We start from the raw sequence: 15,081 nt of genomic DNA on the forward strand, positions 1-15,081 counted from the left end.
AGGGGGTGACTAGGGTGGCAAGGGGACATGGAAGGGTCTTGGAGCTCAGGAAGAACATGAAGAAACGGGATGCTTAGCCAAGAAGGCACAGTGGGGGGCAAGGTTGTTCCAAAGCCTGAAGGACAGTCCTAAGGAAGAAAAACCACCCAAATCAGTGCCCAAAAATGGGAACAAAGGTCAATGGGCAAAAGTCATAGAATGCATTTTTTTATTAAAGTTTATTTATTTTGAGAGGGAGAGAAAGAATCTCAAGGAGGCTCCACGCTGTCAGCTCAGAGCCCAACGTGGGGCTCAATCAAATGAACCGTGAGATCATGACCTGAGCCCAAATCAAGAGGTGGATGCTTAACGGACTGAGCCACGCAGATGCCTCCATATTTTAATCTCAATTAAATATATATATGTGTATATATATATATATGTATATATGTATATGTATATATGTATATATATATGTATGCCCGCACATATACATACACACATATACATATATATGGTTGAAAATGGAGTGGAAGCCTTAGGAGATTGAGTGAGGTCCCCATGGAGAAGTGTAAGCAGGGGCAAGGTGACCATTTAGCAAGGATGCTTTTAAAGGAACAGAGAAATGAGGTGAAGGGCTAGACACTATCTAGACTTGATAGGGTCTTTCTGTGCTGGTCATACTAATCTGTCTACCTTCCCCAGTCTTCAGCCCTTGTCATTCCTCTTTCTGTGGTGGCCCCAACCCAGCCCTCCAGAGGCACCTCAAGACTCAGGAGGAGAGGAAATCCTCCCTGGGAGGACTCTCAACCTCCCTGTTCCTTTCTCCACAGAACATGCTTCATGAAGGTGTTGGGTTCTCCACGCTGGAGCCACCCACCACACCTCTCCCTGGAACAGGGGCCATCTCCCCCATTGGGCGGTATGAGATTGTGATTCATAATAAGAAATGGTCTTTCTAGCACAGAGCTCCTAAACCCCTTGGGGGTTTTGTTAAGTTAATGAGGTGACTTTTGGACAGCCCCAGAGTCACCTAAGGATGGGGGCTGATTCCCAGGGGAAAGAGCCAGAAGATCAGAAGGTTAGAACTTTCAGTTTCTCTTCCCCCCATACAGCCACCCACATACCTCCAGGGAGGGGGGAAGGGCTGGAGATTGAGTTCAGTTGCCAATAGCCAGTGATTTCATCGATCAAGCCTATGAAATGAAGCCTTCATAGAAACCCCAAAGGCTGGGTTCAGAGAGCTTACAAGTTTGTGAACACGTGAAATCTGGGGAGAGGAGGTGCTCAGAGTGACTGGAAGCTTCATGGCCTTTCCCCATGCCTTGTCCTAGGTATCTCTTCCATCTGGCTGTTCCTGAATTATATTCTTCTATAATAAACCAGTTTCTCGGAGCTCTGTGAGTCACTCTAGCAAATTAATCAAACCCAAGGAGGGGGTCATTGGAATCTCCAATCTGTGGCTGGTCTGTCAGAGTCACAGGTGACAACCTGGACTTGCAATTGGCATCTGAAGGGGTGGGGGAGGGGGGACATCTTGTGGGACAGAGCCCCAAGCCTGTGGGATCTGATGCTCCCTCCAGGTAGGTAGGTCAGGACTGAGTTAACTTCTTGGAGGTGTGGGAAGACACCTCCCTGCCTCCCCCCTCCCCATCACACACACACACACACACACACACACACACACACACACACACTGGAACTGGGCATCAGAACTCCTCCACTCTAAGTGCAGAAAGGAGAAAGGGCCTGGTCTCTCCATACCTCCTCTCACTAGTTTGCATGGGGATCGCATTTCATGTCCTCTCAAACTTCTGCTTTCCAAAGCTTTTGCCTCCAGAAACCACTGACCTACCTCATCCACGCACAGGTCTGTCAGCCCCGGGAGCTCGTCATTCACCCCATCGCCTCAACCACTGCCCCCTCACGAGTTGTAGCATGTGCTACCTTTCTACACAGCAAACTTTTCCAGAAAGGCAGAGAGCAAAATGGATCCCATCCAGGAGAACTAATCCCGAAAAAATCAAAATCCTCCACGTGGGGGTGATGATAAACAGATGCCTGTCATCCCGACGAATGAAAGGTCACTCACGGACAGTACAGAGTAATTATTAAATAACTTCCCCCATTTGTTCAGGATCAGTAGCGGCCTCATTACCTGGATCCGAAGACAATATCTCTAAGTCCTGGGCATGGATCCAAAAAGGTCATTAATAACAGGAGAGTCCCCAAATTTGCAGGAAAAGAAAGGCCAGCTCTAATTAAGGAAGCAAGACATTCCAGACCAGCCCCTTTATATCAACTGTTTGCAGGGTAATAACAATTTGCATTTTCAGGTGCCGACTTTCACAGCCTCTCGACAAACAGCAGCCTGGTTAATGGAGCCTTTTCCCCAGCAAACTGGACCGGACTGTATGTTACAGGTGGTGTACTGAGCCGACTGGAGGGTGATTTTCTTACTGTCACTTCTCGTGGCTTCAGATCAGAGTTCAAGGACTGGACCCAGAGGCTCAGATTCCTGGCTCTTTGCCCAGACAGCTGAACTTGAAGAAGAGCCAGGTGTCTATGGGTCACCTCGTGGCAAAGATCTGCACTGAGTCCCGACCCGGGTTCCCCAGGCCTCTGCATTGAGAAAAAGGCTACCCTGGGGCTGGGGGTTAAAAGGGCAGCCCCTCTTCTTTGACGGCCCTACGTTAACCAGGCGTCTTTGAACTGCTTCCTCAAGCTGGGTGCCCCTGACCCACCACGAGGAGCCCCTCAGCCCCTAAAGACAAATTAGATTGTACTATCAGAGGAGAGCCAGCCTCCCCACAATCTCCCCTCCCACCTCGTTTCCCTGCCTTTCCTCTTCTCCACCAGCCCTGAGTCTGAGAAGCCAGTACAAAACGCCGTTGGCCACTTAGCGGCTGCAAGGACTCAGGCAAAGCTCTGAGGCCTCAGCACCTCACCTACAAAACCTGGGGAATACTTGCAGTCCCTATGAGGAAGGGCCCTCCCGAGAGTGAAAAAAGGAGCACCCTTCACAACTACTCGGGGACAACAGGCATAAATCAGAATGCTCCTTGACAAACCGTGATGCATGGTTACCCTGCTGAGTAGGGTAATTGTGCAGATCAAACACAAGGAGACGCGAAACATGCTTATCGCGATGTTTGATGCATTGCAACTATCAGAAACCAGCATTGCCTTATTATCACTGCCCGACCTTCCCAAACTCCCAGACTGCCAAAAGGTAAAGAGTGGTAAAAACGCAGGGAGTCGTCCGTGTCCTCGGCCCCACCGGGCCTCCCGAGGGCCTGTCACCACCCTCACTCTGAACCCAGCAGCGCCGCCCCATGTGAGTTGCTGCGGGATCCATGAGTGCGCACCCCAAGTCTCATCAAACACAACTGTTTGGAGTCATGGACTGTCCTTGGGAAGTGGGCCGGCGTCCCCCATGGTAAGCCTGAAGGATCATCACACAGCCCGTCTCAGGGTTATTATGGCAAATGGATCCGACTAATCGAATTAAGCACCGAACATCCCATTTCCTCCTCATTCGGGCCAGTGCTGGGGGGCACACCGGGGCTAGATCCAGGGTGGCCCCCAAATGTGCCCAATAATTAAAACAGTTTCTGCCCTGGCTGATTGCTTTGCCCATTACTCTCTCCCATTACTGGAGATGCAAACAATAAATAATGGAATAACCCAGGTTGAGTAGAATCGGGTTCCAAAACAAAGTGTTTTAATTCTCCAGCGTGCCTGCTTTCAGCATTACTGTAATTCCATTTCCCTTCACTTGACTGGGCCTTTTGCTGCTTTTTAGGCTTCTCGTATTTCTCCCCAAGTTTTCCCCATGGGGCCCTGACAGCTGCATTATAGCAGGGCCGGGCAGCCGGCATGATATCACTCACTCCTCAAGTCCGAGCAAGGCAGTGTGCATCACGGTCTCATTAACCCTAGCAATCTGCCCTCTTCTTGAGGTGCAAATCTGTGTGTGTGCGTGGCTGCAGGCAGGGCACCCGGCACCCCTTTTCCTACCACCCTCTCATTCTGTTGCCCTGCCTCCCCGCGATCTTGGTCCAGCCCTGGCTAAGAGGAAAAGACTGGGAGTGGGGAGTCAGCACTGGAGGGGGTGACAGGGCCCTAGCCTCTACCCTCCCCCTGCCCTGTGGGGTGGGGTCTGAACCTCACCAGATTCCCATCCTGGCTCTGAAGGAAAGATCTCCCGAACCCCCGGCTTTAGCCCAAGACTAGGAGACCCCCCCCCCCCCCCCGCAACCTCAAAGAGAGATTCGATTTTGCTACCTGTCAAAGGAGAGGCAGAACCACAATTCCCAGTCTGGTCTAGGAAAATCTCCCTGCTCTGTTCCCCCACCCTCTGCAGCCACACGGTCCTCCCCTCCTACCCTGCAGCAGCCAGAATATGCTGACGTGCACGCTGGGGAGTCTGGTGCCCTTGCCTGAAGCCAGGGGGCCCGGGGAGCAGCAGCTGTGGGGAGGAGCAGGGGTAAAAGAAACGCACCAATGGAGCTTTCGTTTAAATAAAGAGCAGGGAAGCATTGTGCTTCATTGATTACAATTTTTTTTTTCTGAGTGTTGTGACATTTGCAGGAAGGCTAATTTATTCAAGCATGGAAATCTTTAAAAACTTAATTAAGTTATTTCTGTGATTTTCCATGCCTTATTGTTTCGGGTTCACATTTACTTTCATCTTCGTTAATAAAAAATAAAAAAGTGGGGAGGGGGTGGGGAAAGAAGAAAAAGAGAAAAATGATCTCACGGAAAGAACCTCCCAGGACTGTTTCTAGATGCTCCGTCCGCCCTGCAAGAGGCCTCAGAGCACAGAGTGTACAGAGTGGAAGGAGAGACCCGCGTCAGGATCCAAGTCAGGGCCCCATCTCTATGGAGATGGCATGGGATTAAAGCCTGGCCTCCTCCTCCGGGCGCTGAGGCATCTATAGCAAGCAGAGGTGAGTGTAAGCTTGGCATGATCTTCATAGAAAACACTTTCGCGTGAATCAAGTTTGACGATGCTCCTCTGAGGGAAGCTTGCTACTGCCCTTTGCAGGGCGTCATGGCAGGAGGGGTAAAGATGACCAGGTTGGAATTCAGAGAGCCAGGCCCAGTGCCAGAGCCAGACAGCCGGGCTGCTTTGCCAATACAAGTATGGGCTTCATCAAGGCCTGGGTGTTCTCCAGCAGGGGCCCCAAATCCCTAGAGGCTGTGTTCACCCATTTCTCCCGAACAGAATAGGGAGGATGCCCCCATACCGTCACTTAGTTACACATCGGCTAACGGCCCTTCCTGAGTCACTAGTTTGTGGGTGGTTAAGATGCCAGGGCAAAGGTGGAACAGAGCCAAGAGTAGACCGAGTCAAGAAACACAGAGGCGAGTATTCCCATTAGAAAAGTCAAGCCCATGGGGTGGCTCTGTGGCTCTGTGGCTCAGTCAGTTAAGCGTCTGACTTCGGCTCAGGTCATGATCTCACGGTTTGTGAGTTGGAGCCCCACATCGGGCTCTGTGCTGACAGCTCAGAGCCTGGAGCCTGCTTCAGATCCTGTGTCACCCTCTCTCTCTGCCCCTCCCCTGCTCTCACGGTCTCTCTCTCTCTCTCTCAAAAATAAATAAACATTAAAAGAATTATTAAAAAAGAAAAATCAAGCCCATGCTGGCAGGAAGAATGTATAGAAGCTATTGTATTGTGTAGTTAACATTAATTTCTACAAAGACACAAATAGTAGGACTCTGCTGTTAAGTTGGTTCCTGCCTGGGGATGAGCACTGCAGTGGCTCGGCTGGAGGGTGAGTGGGAAGGAGGGAGGCCCTGGATGCGGTGTTAGGACAGGCAGGGGTAGGGGGCGGTGAGGGGAAGTGACTGCCTCTTGCTGCTAATATAGGGAGGCCGAGCAGGTGGCCTTTAAAGGACTGCCTGAATGATAAAGGATAGGTGATTTGATCAATGAACTTATTTGTTGAGAAGGAAGAAAAAAACAGTCAAAAAAGACAGGCAGAGAAGATAGTCTTCAGAGCCTGGTCGAAGGCTTCCAAAGTAGATGAAGAGGCCACAGAGAATGAAGCTGGAGAAAGAGAAGGAGATAGATCTTCCCCCAGAAGAAGCGAAGCAGGGAAGCCAAGACTCAGCAGGTGTCCAGATGTGCTCAGTGCCTTCCTCCCTGGGTTTTGCCTGCTTGGAACCTTTCCTGCAGATGATCCCAACTCAGAGCAGATGGGAACAAGAACCCTCCCCTGGGGGGTCTCCCTGAGTTTCCCTTCCTGGTGCCTTAGCCTTAATCTCAAAACTGTCTCGCAGAGGAAATACAGTCCCTATAGGTGTCTCTGGAGTACCTGTTTTTGTTTAAAAATAGAACATTGCCATTGCATACAAGATGTGATGCATCCTGCCCCAACTCCTAAATGAACGCTCTGCTTTGTGCAAGACCTCAGACCAGCGTTCCCCGCTGGGGCTACCACCCAGGTCATCTGTATTCTGATGACATTTGCACATATTATTTTTAAGTCATTAGTCTCTGCCTGATACTGTGAGTCAAGAACTTTAATAGGAGAAATTTATGGCTTGTCTCCTCCAATCAACACAATAATTCATGGTTGTGTTGAGTGTGCTACGCTAATGGATATTGCTTTCAACTGGGTGTTGTGTGTGTGTGTGTGTGTGTGTGTGTGTGTGTGTGTGTTTCTCTCCTCAAATTCATTAGCTAGTTCCTCCTGATCTATTAACAGGAACAGCAGCCATTTCCCTCCACCCGTGCTGTCTGCTAACACAGTGGGTCTCCAAGTGTGGTCCTTAAGAGGCCTCCGGGTGGTCTGCCAGCTAATCCAAAGGGAAAGGCACATAAAAATGCCTTTTCTTAAAGTAAAATCTCCAGAGCAGATTTGAATCTATATTAAAACGGCCCAATATGAACATTTTCAAAACTGTAGGTACAGTAATGATTATTTACCCAGGCAACAGTCTCCCTGGATCATTATAAGGTTTGCGTAGAAATAAGTACAAGAGACTACGTGAAGCCTGTGCCTTCTCTGCTGCTGAGGTCTGGGATGGTGGGGGGGGGGGGCCTGCCTTGTCTAGGAGTGCAGCTCAGTTGGGCACCAGCCTTAAATGAGACAACTCAAATGTCAGGGTTCAGAGAGAAATGTCTCCAGTTCTCAGCCCATCCATCTCTTTCCAATACAAGAGTGGACAAGGAAGTAAAATAAAAATAAAATAAAATCAATGAAGATGGAGGAGACCCTCATCAACCCATTATGTAGAAACAGAGACCAAGACTGAGGCCACGTAGCCCACCTTCCTACCCAGCTCAGGCTTCTCCTGCCCTTGTCAGCACCTGAGCCCTGTGTTCAAGGGCACATGACTCTGTACAGAGGAACTACAGTCACTCGGCCCCTGATTCTTAAGAGCTTCCCATCTAGGGGAGAAAGAATCAGAGCCTCCCTTGGTGAGCAAAGAGGAAAAGGTCATCCAAACAAAAGGCTCTCTGGGCATGCTAGCCATTGGTTGCATTTCTGCCATGGTAACAAGGAAATGAGAGTGGGCACCACTCCCTAAGTCCACTGGAGCCCTAGTTCTCTGCAGCATCCCTTCCCCGGGTGCCTCCCGCGTGCACCCATGCTCTTCTACAAGTTGATGGAAACTTGACAGGTAGAGTTCCAACAACATTAAGACCAGTCACGGGCCCTTAACAGGTTGTTTTGTTTCTGGGTTGGCCCCCGAGCCTTCTGCTGGCTGCTCCGCCTTCCTCCATGTCCCGCCTTGCTCCAGGAATGACTGACGGTAGCTCACCACACTGTCTCCCTCTCCTCTTATGACCCTCCATGATCCCCATGTGCTGTGCACTTTTCCAGTAGAATAAAACTGTTGTTTTTTGTCTTTTCCCCCATGACACTCGAATTTGAGGGAGACCTCTATATACTCCTGATCTCACCTCCTCATTCTCCCCATCCCTCTGCACCAGTGGTTCTCAACCTCCAGCATGCATCAGAATCACCTGGAGGGCTTGCTAAAACACACAATGTTAGACTGGGCCACAGAGTTTCTGATTCAGAGGGTCTGATGTAGGGCCTGAAGTTTGCATTACTAACCCGTTCCCAGGCAATGTAGTTGCCGCTGGCCCAGGAACCCCACCTTGGGAACCAGCGTTCTACATCCACGCGTCTTCTCTATTCCTCTCCAAGCAGCCTTGGGCATACAGGAAGCAAAGCTTCTTTTTCTATCGGATGCATCCCACCCGTGGGTTGCCCCTAGGGGCCATGCCCCCCTCACCTGCCCACTCACAGAGACCAACTGGGCTCCCATCTCCCTCTCTGAATTGCGGCTTCCCGGTCTCGTGGCCACCCCAGAGCTTCCCTCTCCACCCATGCATGTGGCTTTTTGCCTTTTGCTTTTCTCTCACTCCCCGTGTTTCTTCACATCCGTCTCTGTCTGCCAGATTCTCACACCCAGCCTTCCTCTGGCATCTCTCCATCGCCCTCATCCATCTAACTGTGCAGATATTTACATTTCTAAAGCCCAGTGTGTTTTTATGATTCCTCCTACTTCAGCCAAACAGGGATTTTCCTCTCAAATCTACTCACAGTTAGACCGGGGGGTGGGGGGAGGGTGGACGCTACTCATTCGAGGCCCTCTGGAAGCTGTTTATTCATCAAGAACACAGAGTGATGTCAGCAGGGACAGACAGCAGACAAATCAGTGCCATACCTTGGACCACCTGTCCCACTCAGGGACAGTCAAGAGAACAAATAGACTATTTGGTTGGGCCCTATTGATCCTTTTTAATCATATGGAGCTGACTTGAAAGCCCCTCCCAGAGGCCTTGTCATGAGTATTTATTTGTAATACTGAAGGACCAAGAGAAAGAAAATTATATATTCTTTCCTGGAGTAGAAACCCTTAATCCCCGGGAAGCAGAATAACAGAAGGAAGTGGTTGAGGGCATGTACTCTGGCCTTGCCTGGTTTGAATCCCAGCTCTGGCCCTGAATAAGCACAATCATGACCAAATAGTATGCCTCTCTAAACCTCAATGTCCCCATCTGCAGAACAGGCATGATACCTCGGGGCAATATGTAGAGAATTAATCAGGGTGACGTGCCTAGCACTGAATACCTCTGGCTCACACATAGAAGGGCTCAGCAAACGCTACTAACGTTATTACCCCGTAGGCACATCATACCTTGGAGCCTCAGAATCTGGGTACCAAGACTGAGAAAACCACCGATAGGTCACCTTGTGCCTGAGACTGATTCCACACTAGACTAGCAAACCCGGAGTTTCTCAGTGAGATAATAGTCATTCCCCATTTTTCCCTGAACAGTCAATCCCCCAGCACTTTACTTAAAAGCTCTGTGCTTTGGTTTTTGTCTTGTTTTGTTTTTTAAATAGAAAAAAAATCCTATTCTTGTCTGTCCAGTGTTTTTCCAGCAAAAGAGCAAGTCAGCAGGAAGAATTCTTCTTGGTCAGCAGAACGTACGTTGCAGTGGGACAACTGGGGGAGTCTGAGGAGGCCCTAATGAGCCGGGAAGTTAGGGGTGGCTGGGCACTAGCCAGTTTTCCAGGCCTCCCAGAGAGTCCTTAGGAGTAACTCCTTCTGGTTCCTTCTACATCTACTTCATTCCCTGTTTCCCATGGAATGCATGCATAAGGCAAGCCGGAGGTCTCAAGTCAGGTGCAGATAAAGCAATTCTCCCAACACAGCCCGGAGTCTGATGACCAGAAAGCTGTAGCCCTGCCATTGACATGGGGCCATGTCTTTGAGGGCCTGTCTTCCGGGGATTCTGTGTGTGTGGCTTTCCACAGCAGGAAAATATAGGTCATAACAACAGCCACCCACCCATCACCAAGGCGCTCTCTGGCAATGTCCTGCCCCCAGCGGCCCTGGCTCACCAGCCACAAGAAGGACATGTTAAAGCCCGTTGGCCATATTCACCCTCAGGATGCCCATCTTCTGGTCACCACTAGCAATGTGTGGCAGACAGAATGAAAAGGCCGTTGACGTCTATCAGGTGGGCCAGCGAGTCCTCAGAAGGGCTGCAAGGCCTCGTCTCCCAGGCTCCTGGACTGCCAGGGCTCCCCGCCCCATCTCCACTCCTGGAGATCAAGCCCTGCTCAGGCATAGCCATGGAAAGAACACAGGCAGGGGACCACATAGGCCCGATTTAAGATCCAGGCTCTGCCACTCTGATGCATTAGGCAAGTCACTTCATCTCGTGGTGCATCCATTTTCTCACCTGGGACACAGGCATGGCTTCTCCTCCACAGAGCTGTTCCGGTGACGAAATGAGTCACACGAAAGCAAGTAGCTTGAGTGTAGAGTAGGCACTGGGCTTGCCCAATAAATTACGGCTCTTGTGATTATTTAAAATACGTTGCAGTACCGATAAGTTTATCTGTTCCTGGAGTCAGGAAAATGGTCCAATTCGGCACCCCCCAAGTACCTTCAGCTAACACTGACCTAAGGTGCTGGAAAGCAAGTCCAAAGTTATCTGCTGCTGCCCTTGCTCTCCCCAGCTAATCTCCAAGTGCATTTGTATTCCTTTGCCGCCAGCCGGCCTGTACATATGGAATACATTTTCTTTGGATGTCTCACCATTAACGTTTTCATTTCTGCTTAGCGTCAGGGGCTTTGCACATCGCTGGCCTTCCAGAGCACTAAGCCTGCCTTTGTGTTGGCGTGCTTTGTTCTCTCATTTCCTCATCAGCCAGGGAGCGTTCCTGGGCAGGAGCTCTGGGAGGAAGGGTTTTGCACGGCAGTTCAATACACTTCAAGTTTTGGAGAAGGATGGAGCAAGTCTCACCCCATCCACGGGTCCCCCCTCTCCTTCCCTAGCACCCATGGCTGCCTGAGGATCGGCTTCAGCCTCTGTCTTCTTAGGTTTTCTGACTCTCTCCCTCGTGGGTTGACTGAGCTCTGCCCACAAACACAAAGAAGTTAGCTTCCATGCTTGGGGTTCGTGCCATCGGTAAGCTGAGCATGCTTCTGGAAAGATGACCTTCCACTTAAAAGAATATAATAACTCATACTTATTGGCAAATGGGCAGTAAAACGGGCACTGTCATAGCCACTGATGAATGGGAATGCAAATTGGTATAGCATTCCAGGTGGGGGGTGTTAGCCAATGTGTAACAAGAGCCCTTGAAGCACGGATTCCACTTCTAGGAAAGTGACCTAAGGAAATCATCAGGATCGTGGCCAAGTATTATGATGATGAAAAGATATTCGTTTGTAGTAGTGTTCACAGTGGTACAAATTAGCAAACAATCTGAACATCCAACTGTAGTTGATTAACTATATGTATGCACACACACAGAATTAAATACGCTATGAAAGTTTTTCAGAACATATTATGGAAAAATATTTAATAGCATGGGAATAGGCTCTTGATATAATCTTACATGACAAAGGATTATAAGAATGTAAATATAATATAATTCCAATTGCATTTTAAACTGTGTGTACATGGGGGGGAAAAAAGCCTGGAAGGAAATTCCCTGATATATTAATAGTAACAATCTTTGGTGGTGTGCCCGTGAATGACATCCTACTTTCTTCTATAGATTTTCTGTATTTCTGATAACAGACGTGTATTGTAAGTCAAAAAAGAATGACAGCCATGGAAACAAAAGCAATGTTTTCCTCTCTAGGGTCCGTGACTGCAGAATAGGCAGGCTTGCTCCCTGGAACCATCTTCCACCCTGAACTTGAGGATAGGATGTGGCACAGGGGAGATGCTGCCTGGTCCCAGGTGGCCTGGTTCCACCCTGACAACCACGTGACCAAAGCTGCCCAGGCCTGGTTGTCCGAGTGGACAGAGCTGCCTGGTCACGATCTCCCGCGGCCCTGTACATCCTGGGAGCCTTTTCTAAGCCTCCTGTTAGCAGGCTTTCCTCCTGTCTATTAGGTCACTGCAGATTGATTCATCTCACTTCACTGTGGTTTACAATTTGCAGTTCTTGACCCTTACATTCTCCCCTGGTGCTGGAGCCATGTTTCTGCAATACCAACAGACCAATGGCAGCAAGCAGCGGATCAGCTGCGAGCCTTGTATCCTGTTGGCCTCCTCCGCAGGCTCCTTGCCCTCTCCCTTCCGCTCTGTCCCCATCCAGCATCCACATACACAAGGCTGCTTCTTTAAGGAGCCCTATGGGGTCCTCCCTGAGATACGTGGGGAAGACTGAGACCCGGCCAACAGGAATTCAATTCTGTGCAGCCAAAGTCCTTATGCCTGGCTGAGCTGCAAAACAAGGGGACTCCAGGGACCCCTGGGTGGCTCAGTTGGTTAAGCGTCCGGCTCTTGATTTCGGCTCAGGTCATGACCTCATGGTTGGTGAGATGGAGTCCCCACATCGGGTTCTGTGCTGACAGCAGAGCCTGCTTGGGATTCTCTCTCTCCCTCTCTCTCCTCCCACTCACACATGTGCATGCTCTCTCTCTCAAAATAAATAAACATTTAAAAATATTTAAAAAAACAAACAAACAAGAGACTCCATGTGCAGAGCACTCAAGGTCTGGGATTCGATGCCTTACCTTCCAGTGTGGAACATGGAGTACAGAATTTCTGACCCAGATTAACATCCTGGGTGAACTCTAAAAGCCAACAGTTTTTGATTTAAGGTAGAGTCTTTGCAGAATAATCCATTTTACAAATAATATCAGCAGAAGAAAGCCCTGGAAGATAGCTAGAGGGAGTCTATCCTCCAGGTCCTTATTGCCAATCATGGGGGGGGGGGGGGCTGGAACATCCAGATTTAGTCCACTCAGCCTTCAAGGTCTTGGGTCACATGACCCCCATCACCTTATTCTCCAATTTTTCACTTCTGCTCAATATGAATGCTGGTCTGTAAAATCCTCTCTCCCTGCTCCGTTCCTCTGACACCTTTTTCAGTTGGTTCTTCCCCCAATTATAAGAGTAACTAGACACAGAATGGGGACACCTGGATTCTGATCCTGACTCTCTTGTTCATTGTCTTAGATCCTCAGGCCAATCATTAGCCTTCCCAAGTCTCAGCTTTTTGTCTGAAAATATGCGGGTTGGACTGAATATCTAGACACCTTTCCAGTCCTCACATCCCGTAGGGTTTCTTGTGGCCAGCTCAGAAGCCTCATCTGAGTGAACCTTCCCCAACTCTGATGACCAGACGCAGTTACGTTCTCAGAGGAGAGGCATTTACATGGGCTTGTACATTTCCTTTGTCAACGTGTGCAAGGCTTGTGTGTGTTTGTCTTCTCCTGTCCACGTACAAAGTACCTTTGGAGCAATGGCCGTGTTTCCTCGTGAGCTCCTACTCCGGGGTGCAGAACACAGGAAACAGTCAGGCGAGGTTGTTAGTTCTCTGACTAATGCCTACCCCTCAGGCGGACTTGAAAAGGGACTCATTTAAATTTGGTTTCCCTGCCAGAATTGTCAGGCCTCAGTAGCCTTGGGAAATCACCAAGGAGGAAAATCACCATTTATCCTAAAATCTCTGCAATCTGCACTGGCTGTCACCAACTCCAAACCTCCGCCTGGCCCTCACAAAGCAGCATGAGCTGCCCCATCCCAGCCCTTTCCAGGGTCATGGTCACTCCTGGAGAAGAGCAAGCCTATGCTCCCTGCCAAGGTGTACCATTCAGCGATTGCCAGACTCATCAAAACCCTGGGCCTGTATTCTCCAGCAGAGATGAGCTGGAGAGGTGCCGACCCACACACCGGATGCAGATGTGAGAAGCGTTACACTCTTGAAATCTGCAACTGTCTCTGCTGTGTGACCCTGAAGGGTTCACTTGACGTCTCTGGGCCCCATACTCCATTGCCTTAGAACAGACGTCATAACCCTTACATTACAAGGTTACTATGCTATGAGGTGGAATGTGATCAATTATGTGTGCATGCTTTTAAAAATGTGAATATTTTGCACTCTTGATATGTTGCTTTAGTGGCATCCAGAAGTATCTGGCCCAATATCACCCTTCTTTCCCTCCCCTAAAAGTCCCCTTCCCACAGGGCCACTGTCGGAAAAGGTGTATGGATAAGGGAGAAGCATGCATACTGATACACGGAATTGGAACTCACAGTGTATTTTCCCAGTGAATTGCTGGTGAATGTGGCATTTAGGTGCTGGGGACAGAAATGGTCATATTTAGTACTTCAGTTATGTGTGAGTTAATAGATTTTCACGGGGTTCCCTGAAAACCTCCCCCTACATTTAACACTTTTTCTAGGAGACAAAAAACATTCCCACCTCGCGGTAACCAACTTCCAAGCAAATCTTTGGAACCCTGCCCACCCGTAAGTAGGGTTCTACCTGTGTTAAATCACCTTCAGATGCAGCTGTTCCGTGACAACCCGGTGGGCTAATGACACATTTGCGGATCCCAGCATGTCTGTGATATTACAAACACAGGTGTGGTCTCCTGCCTTTCCCTGCAGAGGAAAGAAGGGGTAAAAGGAAAGAAAGCACAGTAAATTCCTTGGCCCTCTGATCTCACAGAAGGGGAACTTTCTGCATGGGATCTTCAGCAGCTTAGAGCTCTTTTCTGCTAAAGGGACTTCTGCAAAAGACAAATGCATTTTGACAATCCCAGGTGAAGAGTCATCTCAGAAAAGACCCCTATTTCTCAGCCAGACACAGAACGCAGATCCATCCCAAAGGCAGGCTTGAGGAGGCAAGAGGTAGGGGTACAGGAACCCCAACACCAGCGGAGGATTACCCAGTGGCTCAGGGGAAAGAAAGCCAAGAGTCTTCAGAAAGGGATTTGCACCTGCTTCCAAAAGCCACCAGGTTCTCAGTTCCACTCCTCTCCAAGAGAGGAGGCCCAGTAGGCCAACCCACCCACTTTTCTTCTCTCCCAAGGAGCCAAGACCAAAGGGGTAACTTGCCTAGTAGTATGTTCTAGACTGAACTGGGTTTCCTCCCCTCCCCCAATTTCATATGTTGAAGTCTTAACCCTCCAGTAGCTCAGAATGTGACTGTATTTAGAGATTTGGGTCTTTAAAGAGGTAATTGAAGGTTAAATGAGGTCACTGGGTGGACGGTAATCCAATATGGCTGGTGTCCTTATCAAAAGAGATTAGGGCACGGACGTGCACAGAGAGGAGACCGCCTGCAGACACAGGGAGAAGACAGCCAT

The 15,081-nt window shown here is 49.4% G+C and overlaps 1 long non-coding RNA gene across 2 annotated transcripts in view; it reads right to left on the minus strand.

Moving 5' to 3' along the window:
• The window catches only part of LOC109278613 (uncharacterized), a 132,255-nt gene that overhangs the window by 42,851 nt on the left and 74,323 nt on the right, over window positions 1–15,081 (minus strand). For both annotated transcript variants that reach the window (XR_002085761.2, XR_008421301.1), the window contains exon 3: window positions 14,270–14,374. This is a non-coding gene — a long non-coding RNA (uncharacterized LOC109278613). The remainder of the gene's footprint in view (window positions 1–14,269; window positions 14,375–15,081) is intronic.

The sequence above is a fragment of the Panthera pardus genome, unplaced genomic scaffold (genome assembly GCF_024362965.1).
Source record: "Panthera pardus isolate Hobbes unplaced genomic scaffold, ASM2436296v1 HiC_scaffold_12, whole genome shotgun sequence".
In the NCBI taxonomy this organism is placed as follows: Eukaryota; Metazoa; Chordata; class Mammalia; order Carnivora; family Felidae; genus Panthera; species Panthera pardus.